The following is a 10145-nucleotide window of genomic DNA, read 5'->3' on the forward strand; positions in this document are numbered from 1 at the left end:
GACATTTTATTTTGGCATTTTTAAAGTTTCGTTCCATCGTCTTATGGCTTCCATTGTTTCTTCTGTGAAATCAGCTGCCCGTGCTATTGGTGCTCCTTTAAAAGCAGTACGTTTCCTGCCCCAACCCGCAGCTGTTGTTATGAATTTCTCTTTTGATTTGATTTTCAGCAGTTTATGATGTGCCCTAGTGTGGTTGTCTTTGTATTTATTGTGCTTGGGGTTCACACAGTTCTTTGAATCTTTAGTTGATACTTTCATCAGTTTTGGAAAATTCTGTTACTCTCCCTTCACTGTTGCTTTTTCCCTGACCTCACTCCTCTCCTTCTAGAACTTGAATCACACAAATTTTAGGCCATTCATTGCATCCCATGTGTCTCTATGGTTCTTGTCTGAATTTTCCCAGTCTTCTAAATTTCCATACTTCAGTTTGGTTTTTTTGTTTTTTGTTTTCTTTTTTTTTTTGGTCAACATGCTCTGTAATTTACCATTCTTATCCTTTTGCTTGTTTAATCTGCTTTTAAACACATCTTTTGAAGTCCTCATTTTAAGCGGTATATACCTTTTTAGTCCTAAAATAACCATTTGATTCTTTTTTGTGCATTCCAATTCTCTGTTGAAGTTCTCCATCTTCAACAGAGAAAAATGGGTGTATTTTCCTCCCATGGTTTTCATCTCTGCTCTTGAACATGTTAATCATAGTTTTAAATATGTTCTTGCCTTTGGGAATTCCTAGTAGTGGGCTTCCATGCATCTCAGATATAATCCTCCAGAGTAAGAGCATGGGAAAAAGGCCCATCCAGAAAATATTGACTGATCAGAAAGGTCCCTTTGGCCCATCCAGTGACCCATCTGTAGCACCTTTTCCCGTAGTGCTATGCCTGATTTCAGGAGTGTTTGCCACAATATCTGTTAAGTTTTCACTCTGACCATACTTTCATTTAAGAAAGACCTCTCCTAAAAATAGAAACAGTTCTTGGTACCCTAGTCGGCCCACCTTTCTGGAGGCTTCTGCCATTCCAACCAAGTACCAACTGTGTAAGCACTCTCATCCTGAAGCACTGAATAATGCATGCAGAGGAGCAATTTTAATAGAATATTTCTTTCATCTACTTTCCAGACATGGTTTTCTTTGGCCTCAGAAGAGAATATTACTATTTTATTGTATTAGCCATTTTATATGCTAACCTCCTATCCAGTAACTTTATTTCTACCTCTCACCATCAAATTAGCACCCATACACACAGGGGTAAAAAAAAATCTATATTTAGAAAGAAGTTGAAACCAGTGACTTGTTTGAGTAGACTCATAACTGGCGAAATGACCATTGGATTATGTGTTGGCGGGTTGGTTACACCTCTGTTCCCTATCTCAGCAGCAACAACAAAAAGGCCAAAATACTCCATAAGTGACCGGTTTGACTTACATCTGAAGGTGGAAAGAATATCAACTTGCTAGAGCGAATGATTAAATTATATTCTTTCTTAAAAAAGTAAATTATTAAGTAATGTATTGACTGCAGTGCAATTCTGACCCTAACCACCCAGAGTTAGTACCCACTCCACAGGTGTGGGGCACAGTCCCCAACAAGACTACTCTCGTGTCCTTTGCCAGCTGCAGGTTTGGGAGTCCTTAGGCTACCTGCACTTCTGACCATCTGGCTACAAATCCAAAGGTGCTCCTGCGACCTCCTTCAGGTTCAACAGTTCACCAGACTCACAGAACTCAGGAAACTGCTATACTTATTATTACAGGTTATTCTAAAGGATACAAATCAAGACCAGTCAGTGGAGAAACACACCGCGAGAGGTTCTGTGCCCTCTCCATGTGGAATCAGGTCGCATCATCCCCCCCAAACACGTCAATATGCTCAGCAACCAGGATGCTCAGCGGAGCTTCAGTGTTCGGTGTTTACTGGGATTTCATTGCGTATGTGTGACTGATGGACTCATTGGCCACATGACTGAACTCAATCTCCCTTCCCCCAGAGGTGGGGGGGGGGTTGGGCTGATAACACGTGGCCCAAAGCCTCGAGCAGCCCTCTAATCACACGATTGGTCTTACCAATATGACCAGTCCCCATCCAAGTCAGCTTAGCATAAACTCGGGTGTGGTCCAGTGACCCCTCATGAATAAGAAAGACACACTTAACCACTCAGGAATCTCCAGGGGTTTAAAAGCTCTATCTCGGGAACCCAGAACAAGGATGAGACAAATTCTTGATTATATGACATTTAAGAAAATAACACTACGTATCAAAAATTATAGGCTATTGTTAAGATATTCGTAGCTTCAAATTCTTTTCTTTTTTATAAAAGAAAGCAAATGAAATAAAAGATTCATTTAACGAAGTTAGAAAACAGAATAAGGCAATCTTATTAGATATCTTCATAGGATAAAGAAAGGACAAACTAAGAGGAGACAGTGAATTAGGAGAGCAATTTATTAGAGAGAACATCAAAGAAATGCGTCTCTGAAAAACAATGACAACATAAAACAGACTTCCAGTCATTTTAATCAAGAAGAGAGAATGTTCATCTGAACTAAAACAGAAATGAAATGTGGAGTATAAAAACAGGTAACAGGAGATTTTAGAATTGTTAACACATGCTTGTTAGAGCTCAACTGGAAAATACAGATGAAACGTGTGGGGTATTTTTAATTGAAGTATATAGTTGACCTACAACATTACATTAGGTGTATAACGTGGATATATAACATGCTGATTTGACAGTTACGTACATTACAAAATGCTCACTGAGGTTAAGTGGTCACCATCTGTCACAGACACAAAATTATTACAGTATTATTGACTCTATTCTCTATGCTGTGTTCTTTATCCCTGTGACTTACTTATTTTGTTCCTGGGAGTGTGAGTGTGCAGCTCTTAATCTCCTTCACCTCTTTCACCCATCCTCGCACCCCCCTCTGCTCGGGCAACCACCAGGTCTCTATTTTTGTGAGTGTATTTCTGCTTGTTTATTCATTTGTTTTTTAGATTCCACAGATAAATGAGATCATATGCTATTTGTGTTTACCTGACTTATTTCACTTAGCATAATACCCTCTAGTTCCAGGCACGTTGTTGTGAATGGCGAGATGCCATCCTTTTTTATGGCTAAGTAATATTCCAGTGTGGGGGTGGGGGCGGGTGTCCATACCACATCTGTATTCATTTGTCTATCAGTGGACCCTGGGGTTGCTGGCAGATCTTGGCTACCGTTAATAATGCTCCACTAAACATATGGGTGCTTGTATCCTTTTAAATTCATGTTTTCATTTCCTTTGGGTAAATACCCAGAAGCGGAATTACTGTATTGTATGATATTATTCCTCTTTTTAATATTCGAGGAACTTCCATACTATTTCCACAGTTTCTGCACCAATTTACATTCCTACCGGCAGTGCACAAGGGTTCCTCTTTCTCCACATCCTTGCCAACACCTGTCTTTCTGACATCAGCCATTCTGACTGGTGTGAGGTGATGTATCATTGTGGTTTTGATTTGCATTTCCCTGGTGATTAGTGATGTTGAGTGTCTTTTCATGTGTCTGATGGCCATCTGTGTGTCTCCTTTGGAAAAATGTCTAAACCCTCTGCCCATTTTTTATTGGATTATTTCTTTTTTGGTGTTGAGTTGTATGAGTTCTTTGTATATTTTAGCTATTAACTCCTTATTGGATATATGATTTACAAATATCTTCTCCCATTCAGTAGGCTGCCTTTCCATTCAAATATGTGATTTTTATGGGAAATATTAAATTAAAAAAATTGTTATAAGAAGATCTTTTTTTGAAAAAAAAGAGTAATCTTATTCAGTAATCTCCACACGCAATGTGGGGCTTGAAGTTACAACTCTGAGATCAAGAGTCGCGCACTGTACCGACTGAGCCAGCCGGGCGTCCCAAGAAGATCTTAATATCTGAATAGACTGATACGCAAAGAGAAATTACTCATAGTTGCCTCTCAAAAATAACTCTGGACCTGGAGAGTTTCATGAACAAATTCCTTCAAACCTCCAACAATTCCTAAGCCATATCCATAGTAGATTTAATATTTGCAAAAATAACACAACAGTGACATTAGATCCTGTCAAAGGTAGAGGATAACATAGAGGAAGGAGATGTATAAACCAATTTTACTTAAGAAAATATATGTGAGAACATTAAGCAAATTACTAACAATGAATTTAGTCATACATTCATTATTAAAATGGTATCAAAAGAATACAATTTAGCTTTCTCTTTGATCAGCATGAAAAATTAGATTCTTTGAAGGTCCCTCCTGTTCAAGACAAAACAGAACCTGCACGAAACATACTGATTTTTCGAATCACATTGCTAGACCTGCAAGATGTAAGAGACGTCTTCAAGACATGTTGGGTGCAGTGGGGGCAGGACTCTAACAGGAAGCGAGGGCCCTTCACACTCAGAGAAGGCTGGGCTGCCTGGGTGTGGGGGGTGGTTCAGCCGACGTCACTCATCCATTCAAGTATTTATCCAACAGATGTTGAAGGGGTACTTGCTGTTCACTGGGCTCTTTTCTAGTTACCGGAGACACGGCAGTCAACAACACAGATGAAGTCTCTGGGCTCCTGCCCTCATTTGGAGCTTCCGTAGAGGTAGAGGAGGTAGGCAATTGGCTAAATTAATAAGTATAATAAGATTTTAGCCAGCGCTGAGAGCTGTGGAGAAAAGCCAAGCGTGGAGGCGGATGGGACACGTTGGGTGGGTTATAATTTTAGATTGGGTAACTAGGGGAATGCCTCACTGAGAAAACTTGCAGGTGAGGGAAGAGCATTCGGGCAGAGAGGACCACACACTGCACAGTTTATGTGGAGGGAATGCCCTTCACGAACAGCAAGGGGGCCAGCGGGGCTCATTACGAGCGAAGGAAGAAAAGAATTCTCTACAGTGACGCATCTTGTTTCTTCCGACATGATGAGTTAAATGGAGGTATAGTGAGGATGCCAAAATTGGGGGGGGGGGGTGATAGTAATTAGAATCGTAGAATAAAAACTAGAGTAATAATACGAATTAGAAATTGCAGGGAGGCCAAGAGAGCAGGACTGCTTTTGTAAGGAGAGCTCCTTCTGGCTGGTGTTGGTGGGTGTACCTCTGAAGCATGTCTTCCTTCAGGCTGATCAAAGGATCCCAGTGGATGGGTTGGCTGTAATCGGACTTAGGAAAGGATGGAGCGGATCTGTGTCACATCGCCACCAGCGTGCACATCCCGTCCTGAATGATGCCATCAGGCTCAGCTCAAAAGGTGAGTCGAGAACAGGCCCCGGCAAGCACTCGCGCGACTTGCAAAGGTGTAAATCCCAGCCCGAAGGCTGGCTGATGACCCGACGGGTGTTCTCCCTGTGGCCACGGCGTGCTGGACCCACCATTGGTCTGAGGGGTGTCAGAGGCCTGTTCCTCACAGATTTGTTAAATCATCACGTTGTACACCTGAAACGCATAGAACGTGTATATTAACTATACTTGGATTAAAAAAAGAAAGCAAGCCTGTCCTCAGGAATAGCCCAAGGATGTTTCTCCAAGGTTATCTGTCATGGTTTGATCCCCGCATAGGCCGCAAACAGCACTCTCCATCTGCCCGGGGCAAGGGTGGCCTGCGAGGGGCCACTGGGGCCGGAGGACTCCAGGAAAAGGCCATTTTCTCAAGATGCCAGCAAGTGAGGAATTCTTCAAAGAAGGGGCTGTCGGCAGGCTCGCGTCTGCCCAACTTCCTCTCCTCACACTCTCTGACCTTTCTCCCACCTTAGGACGCACTAACTGAGGGTCCCCCGAGTCTGGCTCTGGGGAGCAGGGGTGGGAGGACGGCCTTGGCGGCCGGCTGAGAAGCTTCTGGTCGTTTCCTCTGCACAGGGGGCACCCGTGGGGCTGCCTCCCGTCTGTGTAAGGGAGGGAGGTTTGTGTCCGCGATGTCACCCACGACGAGGTCCTGGAGTGTTCCCACGGACCGGATGCCCTCCTCCCCGAGAGTCATGAACAAAAGAGTACTTCCTGTTATATTTAGATGCCGATTATCAGGGAGGGGGTAGTGATTGATGAGATGAGGGTGCAGGGAACATTCTCTCCGTCGTAGGAGTATTTGGCTGCTTGGTAACTGTTTACAGCCTGTTTCTTCCTAGTGCGCACCCCCTGAAATCATTTTCTTTGTAAATGTTAAAAGCCATGTGAAAAAAACCCAACAACCTTGATGAGTCCTCTTTGTACTTCCATCAGCAACATGGCAGCCTCTGAATAAACTGTAATTTCCTTCACCGTACCTGTTGAGAACATTTAGGCCACATTTAGGAAAAACAACAACAACGACACCTGGGTAGGGGTCTCAAGAACAATTAGCAATTAAAATAATCTATGTTCTACACTTCCGTATCAACACGGCCGCTTGACTGATTTCCGTCTCAGGCACAGCCTCGCTCGGGAGCACCGTCCTCCCCAATTCGGAGCCATCGGAATCACCGGAGGCATCTTAGGTGTCATGAGGCATCTCTCCGTGTTCGAGAATCTATTAGCGCATCATTCACTTTAGAACCGAACTCGATGCCTTTTCCAGAGAATAGGCTTCTAGGGGTCACCAGTCCTCCCCTCAAGTCTCCACCGCTCGGGACCAAAGAAAGTGCCTGGCCCGGGGCGGGTGCACCTGTGCTGTCTGTTACCCCTCCCCCCAGCTGCCCGGACCCCAGCCACAGCCTGGGCTTTCCCTAAAGATACTCCTCTGTAGGGGTTATTCCCGGAGTCACCGACCCCCAGCACCATAAAATGCCACAGAGAGAAGAGAATGAAAGTCACTGGGTCCAACCCCTGTGGATTTTACAGGTAAACAAACTGAACCCCGGAGAGACTTACCTAGCTAGTGGGGGCCATGACACCCAAGGTTCCTGAACCTCAGCCCACTTTCTCCCCTGGGTGGTCTTCATGGGCAGAAACTGGATTCGGTGGTCCCTGTCTTGGAAAAGCAAGATGTCAACTTCACCTCAGGCGTTCTTTGCTAACTTTGCCTGGAGGCGTTCCCAAGGCCATGGTCAGGCCCAAGAGCCTGAGAGCTCCAGAAAACATGGCAGCGCTCCATATAAGGGGGTGGCCATCCTACAGCGCCTTGTTTCCCCTTCCCGAACCTCCCCGGAGACCAGACACGGAGGCCTGCAGCAGGGCTAGGACTTCTATGAGGCGGGAAAGGCAGCTCACTGGTCAGGGGGCACTCGCCCTCAGACCCTAGGGGCGGCAGATGCTAAGATCATTCCGAGATCGGAACAACGACCACATGGACAGAGCTGCTCCCTGGGGCCTCCTCCCCAAGGTCAGAGACCCTGGGACAATCCATAGGCAGGGCTGGGAGGAGCCACCTAAGGGTCCCCTGTTGCCAAGACACATTGAGGGATAGTCACCACATGACCCTCTACAAAATGTCCTCAGTGGGCCGGGGTCTTCAGTTCAGCAACGCTTCCAGAATGTCCGGGCTGGGCGTCACAGTGCTTTGCCACGGACAGCAAGCCCCCGGAGCCTGGGGACCCCCCCCCAACCACCACTGATCAGTGTGCACTTAACAAAAATGCTCGGGCTCATGCTAAACACAGGTTGATAGTTTAGGATGCAGAATAACCGATCGATGAAAGTGATAGTAAAACATAAAGCAGTAAATAATAAAAACAAAACAAAACAAAACAAAAAAAAAAACAAACTTTTATGAGCCTTTAAGCATTTTTTTCCACTTGCTATGATTTTGTTTTGAAATATAGGTGTGCTTGCATGAGAATTGTAATATTTATGAGTCCTTGGACTATTTTATGAATTTATGTATTTTTTTAGGAAATTGTTTCTAAAGTGGGGGCATTTTGTTCCTAATTCGTTTCAATCAGTATGCTTAATGTTTTCTGTGAATTTAAAATTGCCTCCTTGAGGTGCCTGGGCGGCTCAGTTGGTTAAGCATCCAACTCTTGATCTGGGCTCAGGTCATGATCTCACAGTTTGTGAGTTTGTGAGTTGTGGAGCCTCATGGATTCTCTCTCTCCCTCTCTTTCCCTCTCTCTCTGCACCTCCCCTGCTTGTATGCAAGCATACATTTCTCTCTCTAAAGATAAATAAACATTAAAATAAAGTAAAATTTCTTGTTTGGTTCTAAGTACATCTCTGAAAGAATATTGATCAAAATTAATCTTTTCATGTCACTAGTATTTTTTTTTAATTTTTTAAATGTTTGTTTATTTTTGAGAGAGACAGAGCACAAGCGGGAGAGGGGTAGAGAGAGAGGAAGGCAGAATGTGAAGCAGGCTCCGGGCTCTGAGCTGTCAGCACAGAGCACGACACGAGGCTCGAACTCATGAACCTGCATAAAATAAACATAAAAATTTAAAAGCAAAAGGGTTTAAAGTATGTTCAGGGAACCCCAAACTATTGTAGTCTGAGCATTAAAAATGAATGGGGTTTCATTGTTGTAGCCCCAGGCTAGTGAAGCCTGAATGTACCCTGTATGCCTGTCACGATTGTAATGCTCAGTTAAAGAGATTATCCAGACAAAACATTTCTTTCCTCTTTATTTGAATCTTGATAGAAAAAAAAAAAAGGGCATGAAAAATTAATCCAGTTAAAACTCCACCAAGATATTTCTGACCTATGGCACGGGCAAATTCCAAACGTTTGCTAGCACGCTCTGGTGGTGACTCTGGAGAGACAGGTTTCACGATACAAAATGGCACAACCAACCGAAGGGCAATTTGACAATATCTGTCAGAAAACCTACACTCAACCTTTGACCCGGCAACTTCACTCCTAGGAATTGATCCCAAAGATACATCGGGGGAAATAAGACAGGGAGCATGCAACGCGGTTAGTAAAAGGGAGACTGGAAATAATCCAGATGTTCTTCAGTCGGGCGAAGACGGAACAAACTAGGCTCGGGCACACAAGGGAGCATTGTCCAGTTATAAAAGGAAATGAAGGGCTGCTCTATATGCTATTACGGATTGATCTTCAGGACATAGTGTTCAGTGAAAAAAAACCACAGTGGAGAATAATGTGGGCAATGTCCTGCTATCGATCTGATAAAGAGGGAGACTTCTCCAAGGAAATTCCTTTGTAGATTTGCGTTAGAAACCGTGAAAATAGTTTATGTAATTCTCAAACAAAATTAAATTTAAAAAAGCAATTCCCAAGCAATCAAGACCAAAGTGAAGCGATGCACCCAACTGTATCATGTTAGCAGCATAACCAGAGAGACGCACAGTCTTAAGTGATTTTAAAACGTGGTGATTTGACTGCGTATCTATAATGGGCTGTTCCAGAGGACAGAAAGAACTGCGAAAGAAAAACTGTTAAACTATTCTCAGTGTCATACTTTTGGCAATGACATTACTGTCATTGGGAACGGGGATTTTCGGTACGGAAGCAAGGAGAAACCCACGTCAGATGGATAAGGTTGACTGAAGACCCTATAGGTTTCAATTTGATTGGAAATACCTGTATGTAATCATATTAAACTTATTATTTTTTTCTCTGAAAAAGAGAATTTCCCAATTCTATCCTCGAAGAGGTCTAAAAACAAGGAGCATTCCAGGGGCACCCGGCTGGCTCACTCAGTTAAGCATCTGAGTCTTGACTTTGGCTCAGGTCATGATCTCACAGTTCATGGGATCAGAGCCTGGGTTGGGCTCTGCCCTGACGGCATGGAGCCTAGAACCTGCTTTGAATTCTTTGTTTCCCTTCCTCTCTCTGCCCCTCCCCTGCTCGCTCTCTCACTCTCAATATAAATACATACATACATACATACATACAAGGAACAGGGCACCTGGGTGGCTCAGTCGGTTAAGTGTCCGACTTCAGCTCAGGTCATGATCTCCCGGTTTGTGGGTTTGAGCCCCACGTCTGGCTCTGTGCTGACAGCTCGGAGCCTGGGGCCTACTTCAAATTCTGTGTCTCCCTCTCTCTCTGCCCCTTGCCTGCTCACACTCTGTCTCTCTCAAGAATAAATAAATGTAAATAAATAAATACAAACAAGGCACATTCCAATGGGGGTAAGCAGTTTCTGGTCTCTTACTATTTCCCACTTGAAGAATCAGATGACTCAGAGGTGGGGCAGGGAGAGTAAAAGATGAACCAGGAATCTCTTGTCACAGCCTCATGACAAGGAGGCTATCTAGC

Source organism: Acinonyx jubatus, chromosome B4, assembly GCF_027475565.1.
Source record: "Acinonyx jubatus isolate Ajub_Pintada_27869175 chromosome B4, VMU_Ajub_asm_v1.0, whole genome shotgun sequence".
NCBI classification, from domain to species: domain Eukaryota; kingdom Metazoa; phylum Chordata; class Mammalia; order Carnivora; family Felidae; genus Acinonyx; species Acinonyx jubatus.